The sequence below is a fragment of the Equus caballus genome, chromosome 10 (genome assembly GCF_041296265.1).
Source record: "Equus caballus isolate H_3958 breed thoroughbred chromosome 10, TB-T2T, whole genome shotgun sequence".
Lineage (NCBI taxonomy): Eukaryota > Metazoa > Chordata > Mammalia > Perissodactyla > Equidae > Equus > Equus caballus.
The window spans coordinates 63,754,128-63,761,433 of NC_091693.1; positions in this window are offsets into that span (position 1 = coordinate 63,754,128).

Below are 7,306 nucleotides of genomic sequence, written 5' to 3' on the forward strand. Positions count from 1 at the left end.
ACGCGCCACAGGGAATAAGATCTTTTGTGCTTCTGCACAGTCTTCCTGCCTGACATCCCTTGGTAGTTTTTTTCCTTCACGTCTTGACCCGGAAAGTAGATACGCTACTTGTTCATTTAAAATGAATTTCAAGAAAGCTTCTATTTTACCAGAATCTGGGCATTGTTAGTGCGAAACCCAGGGGTCACGGTGGTCTTGCTGTGCAGTCCCGATGGTCATGTGGTGAGAATGGGTCTACTTTCTTGTCCGCTGATGCTCAAGCAGAAACTGTTCGAGCAGAAACCTGTCTCCAGACACAAATAAATTTTGAGCCTCATTTGGCAGATGTGAGTAAGAGATGCTTCTAGAAAAGTGTCACTGCCCTCAACGAAAAAAATTAAAAAGCCCTTTGCAAATGGTTTTCGTACTTACCGTGTCATCCGTTACCAAGTTCGTTATTCCATGCCCCTCCTAACTGCAGTTAAGAAAATAATGCTCCTTCTTACATTCGGATACTCAAAACTGCCTGATTTTCTTTTTTAATGTTTTTTCTTTACATTCACTTAAACATCTGTGCCAAGAATTTGAAATGTTGCCAACATATAACTGTGGAGTTAAGAAAACCAGAACCTTATTGTCATAAACGTGCCAAATGGTGCTGGTTGTACTACTAAATTCTACAGAACCATTATGGTAATAATTTTTCAAAACAAAGCCCGATAAGATCCAGAGTGTAACCGTTACTGCCATAAATCATGGTTCTTTATTTGGCAAAGCATATCTTTTTTTCTTGAGAGTTATATATCTTGGGAACACTTGTGGTCTTAGCTGTTTAATGAAACGTTACATCAAAAGATAATATTCACTGGGAGTTCAAGCTGACATCCATGCTGTTGGATCCAGGCTTCATGCTGCTGTTTGTAAGGCAAGGCGAGACCGAAGACATCATGTTTTTCTGAGTTTCTCCTTAGAATAAAAGCTCTGTTCAGAAATGATGCATTCAATTCTCCACCATAAGGGAGTGTACAGAATATACGGTTCCATGGGAGTTTATGGGCAAATTTCTAGATTTTTTTTCCATTAGGGGACAGGAAACCAATTTAGTACCCATAAGTTTAAGTGAGTTTATTTCTTCGTGTGTGTGTGTGTGTGTGTGTGTGTGTGTGTGTGTGTGTGTGTGTGAAGCCTTCTTTAAAAGGAGATAATGGGAAAAGGCCAGAGCAGAGAAATGAAAGTAATTAGAGGCACATGGTGGAGAATTTCTAATGTAAAACCAGGCCTCTAGGATAATCTGATCTAGAAAGGAAGGCTGTGCCACAGGGGGGTGGCAGCTAAAAGAATTAATAAATGGGAGAGAAGTTACATAGAATGTGATCACTGAACCAATCCAGAAGACACTGCTATTTCCTTTAGGAGAACATGGAGCTCTTTGTCCATTTCATTATCAACTTCTGGCCAGAAGAAATCAGGTCATTCTGGGCACGGCTACCTCTCGAGTCCACTTCTGGGTGTCCTGCAGCTGCAGGAAATGTTTCAGGACTCAAGGATAAGCCTTCTATCACACCCTTTTTCAGGCTTCAAGTCCTCAGAACCCCCACGTCCATTTGCTCAAAGTGATGCTGACAGCAGCTCCTTAAATAACTGAGAAGTGATTTTAATCTCAATACTGTCTTAATCGTGTAATTTAGGCCAAAAACACAGCAAGATTCCAAAAAGTTATTTTTAACCTGATTTATGCAAATAGTCTCCATGCCCAGTTTCACAGAATACCATCAACTAACACACTGTCTCCTAGTTTGTTCTTCCTTCCAAGTTCGACAAGCAGTGAACCAGAGTTGGCCATGTACACATTTCTTTCTCTCTGAATTTAAGATAGAAGCTTTTATTTAGCATACATGTGAATGTAGTCACCTTGTCGTTTTCTCCTACCCTCATCAAGAAAGAAAGAGGAAGTGACAGATAAGTGCCAATGGGTAATTTTGGTAAGAAATTCTTCAGTGTGTTAACAAAAGGCAGTTGTCTCATGGAATTGTGGCAAAACGATTTTAGGTATCTTAAGGATTCACCTGGGGATGATAGCAACCAGCTGTTCTCCCCTGCAGTGAAGAGCAAAGCGAAGGAAATGAAATTAAACCATACCAGAAGGAACTTTGGTTTAAATCACAAAGGCTAACACCTACCTTTAGGGTTTGTAACGCAATGGGTTCCTTTCTACAGGAAGGAGGGAGCTAAGTCTCCTTCCTGGGAGGGTTTAGAGAAGACTCAGCTTGTTTGAAAGCACAGGATGTACAAGACGTTCTGGCAAGCCCTTCCTAAGTCTGTAATTCAAAGATTTCTATCAACCTTAGAAATGATCAAGCACGTGGGGACAAGATAGATAAAAGGCTTCAGTAGAGAACTTGAATTTTCTTAATGTTCCTGAGGCCTCCTAGGAAACTATGTGTATACGTGGAAGACATCTGGAGAGCTTGTCTAATTCTAAGGAAGAGTCCGTGATACCATGAAATGAAGTGTACTGTATATTTTGTAAAATATTTGAACATATATTCCATATTTGAGTTCTTCCCAGGTATCCCAAAGCGGGATGGAAAATGAGACATGGTACCACTGTCACCTAGCACCTGGCACTCTGCTAAGCTACCTCCAGGCTAGCAGCCTTTCAAGGTAGTTACTCCTTGGGAGTGAAGGGACCATCTCCACGTTCCCTCTTCCCATCAGCGTGGTTTCCCTTGAGTTCTGTGTCCCATACACACAGGCAAAGGAAGTGGGACACAGCCTCATCCCCTTCCACGTCACCCTTTCTTGCCTCCCCACTTTTAGTATAAATAACCTGATAGTAATTTGCTATGAGACCACTCCACTAAGGAGCATGAATGGGGTGATTGAACTCCTTCTTCAGTGGCTCCCTGGACCAGAGTCTGGAAATACACCCAAGCTAGGAACTGAGGTTATGAGCTCCTGATCTGGTGGAAAGAGCAGTGACCCAGGGATTTAGAACTTATTTCCAGTCCTGGTTCAGCCCCTAGCAAACTGTGTGGTCTCAAGAGAGTCCCGGAACTTCCCTGGGCCTCCGGTTTCCTGATCCATAAAATGAAGGAGTCCTTCCTGGGCTATCTTTCCACTCTTTCGGAAGTATTACATCTCTTCACGTGCTAAGATTCCATCGTTTTCTCTTATTTCCTTTTGGTTTGTTTTCCTTGGAACTCTGACTGTTGCTATAGGCAGATATTTGTAATTTAGAGAGCAGATGTCAAAGAAAATGGAAATGAGGGGCAGGCTTATATGGAAACAACTATTGTGGCTTCTTTTGGCAAAAGAGATTGGACTCACAGAGGTCCTGCTAATTTGTGAGAACCATGAACTTTCCCCAGGAATTAATATGCTCATCTGAAAGGAATCAAGATTCTTTTAATGGAAATAATGGCTTGTGCTTAAATAAAACCTCTGCTAGAGTCAAGTACCGTGAATTCTAGGATGTTTAGTTTAGTGGGTTTTTGTTTTTTCTTCTTCGTCCTTTTTTTTTTTTTTTTCAAGGAAAGGCATGCTTGTAATAAGACTGGGAAAGATTTAAGTTTGTGGCCACAAAAAAAGGCAAGAAGGACAAAAATACCGGCAGCTCAAGAAGAGAATGAGAACCCGATGAAGAGAACCCAAGAAGACGTTGAAAGGAAACATTCTGGTTAGCAAAGCAGTCGAGGCCCCGATGCTGTTTTAACGGTTCAAGGTTTAAAAAAGGGAATAAAGAAACATAAAGCAGAGAGAGGGTGGGGGAGAGAGAGAAAGGTTAAGCCAAGACAGAAACTGTGAGTAGATAGATGTGAAAGGGCCTGAAAATAAGTGAAAAGTGAAAAATTGCTTTATGAATAAACCGTTAAAAAATAGTGAGTGAAAAAGCAATTGTGCTTCCAGTTATTACTGAATCACAAGCTCGTGGAAGCCAGAGGCTGACCTGAGCCACGGCTCCGTGCTTAACCTACATCGCAGCAGTTGGTGCAGGGCCGTTCCTGTGGGCGGACACAGTTTTCTACTTGAGTGTCAGTTTCATTGTGGTTGTGCTCCTTCACAGACACATGTGGGCCATTTTACCGCCTTGAGCACAAAAAACATGACTTGGTCATCTCTCCAACCTGCTGACGCTACAAGGCAGGTGACATCCTTCGGAGGACACACAGGGCACGGACAAGCCAAGAAGTTAAGGTCAGGGGATGGTGAACAAACCTTCTGACAGAAGGAGAAGCCAGGAAGTTAATGAGGCCTGAAGCCCCAGCCAGCCTCTGCCTTTTTCTGAGTATGAGAATGTGATTTCCTACCCGGGGCTCCTCGTCATTCTGGCGGTGTGTTCCCACAGGGACACAGTGGCCCTCTCACTGATGTCTCCTGTGCCAAGAGTCAATAGAATCCCCTTCTCAGGAACGCGTCTGGGCTCAGGCTAGCAAATGAAATGCCAATCATAGCAGGACTGCCTCTAGTCCTTGCATACTTGAGGACGGCCTGGCAGCACGGGGAAGTGAACCAGTTCTACCAGTGGCAGCCCGCCCTTCCAGCCTCTGGGAAGAGGAATGAGGAACGGAAGTGCTCGGGCACCCACCAGAAGACAGGTCAAACATCATGAGGAGTGGGAGAAGCCATCTCCAAAGCTGCAAGTTTGCTCCCTTCTCATTCCGAGCATAGAATATACTTCCATACCCAAACTGCCTGCACACAGCTCACTCTCTATTATCTGCTTCAACAGAAAGGAGGTGGGAGATGGGAGGTCACAAATTCCAAGCTAACTTGCATAGGAGTGCTTTATTGGTCAGCACTGGCCCTCCCTGAGCACACCCTCAGTCTCCCACACACTCCAGGGAAGCAGGAGGCCTGCCAGAGTTCTAGGGGCTAGAGTAAGCCAGCCCAGGGGAATATTGGACCCCAGTGGCCCATGGAGCAGCTAGCCCATCCACATAGCTGGCTACCATCAAAGAATGAGATACCATTTTAATGTATCTGTTTCATTTTTATAACCAGGGTAAGAATGTAGATCTGGCCAATGGGACTGAGGTTTTCTTCAAAGCCCCACACAGCTCTTGGTATCTGCTCTTGCTGTTACTGCAGGAGGTACCTGGCCTTGTGCTGGTGGAAGGTTTAAGGCAACAACGTACTTTCCTCCTTGGGTTTCTTCACGAAGGAGGTAGGTAGGGTTGGGCTTTGAGTACCTCCATCCAAAAGTGGGAATATCAAAGCATGGAAGGTCAGGAGAGATGCCCAAGCCACCTGATAAGTTCCTGCTGGACATGGAAACTGAATCTCAGCCTCCTGTGGTAGCAGATCAGACAATGCTGCTATTGCTAAGCTGGGCAGGGCCCCCAGGAGTCAGTGATGTGGTTCGTACTTAGGGCAGGCTTGCCAAAACAGCAGAGTTTTATAGCATTAAATTATCCTCTTTTGCCTTGTCAGGAGCTTGACTCTTAACTAGTTTTGCAGACATTTCAGAAAAGAAAGGAGGAGATAGGGAGTCTTAGAGAACCATGGCCTACAATGGCTCCCCATTATTCTGAATCCATCCCACTTTGAACTGCACACAACCATTCACATCTCTGAAGCTGAGCGCCTTCCAGATGCCCCTTTACTGAATGGTTTCCATCACTCTGGAGGTGGCCAGGTCCCCTGCAAAGAGCCAGACTGAGCGAGCATTTCCGTGTGTGTGTGCAGAAGAGTGGGTGTCAGGCTTCAGTGGTTCTGTGTCAGCCTCAAGTCAACAGTGTTCCAAAGAGGAAACAGGCACAGAGCTAACCCCGCCCTGTGAGAGCATGCCTCAGAGACCTGGCAGTGCAGCTGAAGGACAAGGTGATCCTCAGATAGAAGACACTGGACAACTGCAAACATTCAGCTGCTATTTTGGATAGAGTGGCTTTAAGTCCATTCCACTTTAAAGCATGGAGAGTCTGTGTTTTCTACAAAGAAGAGGAAACGTATCAACAGACATACTTGCTGCTTCAAGTGCACATAAAAGCTTTGCTGCTTCTGAGTTGAAGGAGGTATGCCCTCCGTTTTAAATATTGCCTGTATAGAGCCAACCAATGTCTCTGGAGGCAGAGATGAAAGTTGAGAAACAGCAGTCTGTTCTACGTTTTTCTTCCCAAGCAATGTAACCCCCACCGGCAGGATTCCTCTAAGAATTATCTGAAGATGTTCAGTATGCCCACCTGTTACACAGCTTTTGTTACCAACAGAAACCCTCCAAGATTTATAGTCGTGTTGCTTCAAATTGGTAGTTTTTGTCTCCTCTCGTTTCGACCTACACATGGATTCCAGACTGAAAATTGCATTAGCTGAAGCAAACCATTCAGCCCGTCTTAGATAGGTTACAGCTGTCTCAACCCTCCCTCCAACGTTAGTGTAATAACATAATGTATTATTGTCCATCTACAGCCTGAAGAGTTATATGCTCTTAAGAGGATTGGCTGGAAAAAAAAAATAAGAAAGAAAGAAGGAAGGAAGGAATCTTTTTAAACTAGCTATAACTTAGAAATAAAAGAAGCATCTTTTAAATTCAAGTCCAAATCTTGTTCACATCAGAGAAATGAGAGTTCGGAAGGGATGGAATGGAGACAATCATTTGCTAGTAGGGGTCTCAGCCCCAGTTCTCTGTGAGTTCTCCTGAGGGCCATTGGATGCTTGGTGGGCGTCTGCAAAAGAGAGGCATATATTTCTGAAAGACCAAAAAAAAAAAAAATGCAGGGTAAAAGCCTGTACTGAAGGTACACAGACTTCCTTCCGTACTTGGGTTTTTCTCCCTTCTAAGGGGTGTTTGAAAGTTTTTCCTGTGCTTCTCACTGAGAAGAAACCACATCATGTCTTTTGTCATCGTCTTTGCTCACCACTGGAGACCCTGGTGGTTAGACAGGGAAAGTCCCTTTCGATGGTGCATGTGGGGGTAGAAGGTGTTGGGGGCAGACAGAGAGGGTGGTGGGGAGAGGGGAGAGGAGAGAGCGTTAAGGTTTCCTCTCTGGCCTAGAAAGTGTACCCACCCCGGCTGGACTCTTCAATCCTCAGAGCATCTAAGCATATCTTCCTATGCCCCTGATCATCTCGGGTGATGCAGGAAGAGCTCGTTAAATAAAGGAAAGAACGTTCACTTCAAGAGCTCCGTGGTTCTGGGAAAGTGGCCACACAAAAGTGGCCACAGTGACCTCTGTGTAGCCTGAGAGTAGCTTATACCTGACTTCTCCACACTCGTCCCCATGGATTGGAAGGATGCGAGAGGTCAGGGCACGGCTGTATATTTGGTTGAGTGGTTTTAGGGCAGTCTCTGTAGGGCCATTTCTTTTCTTTTCTTTTTTAATTATAG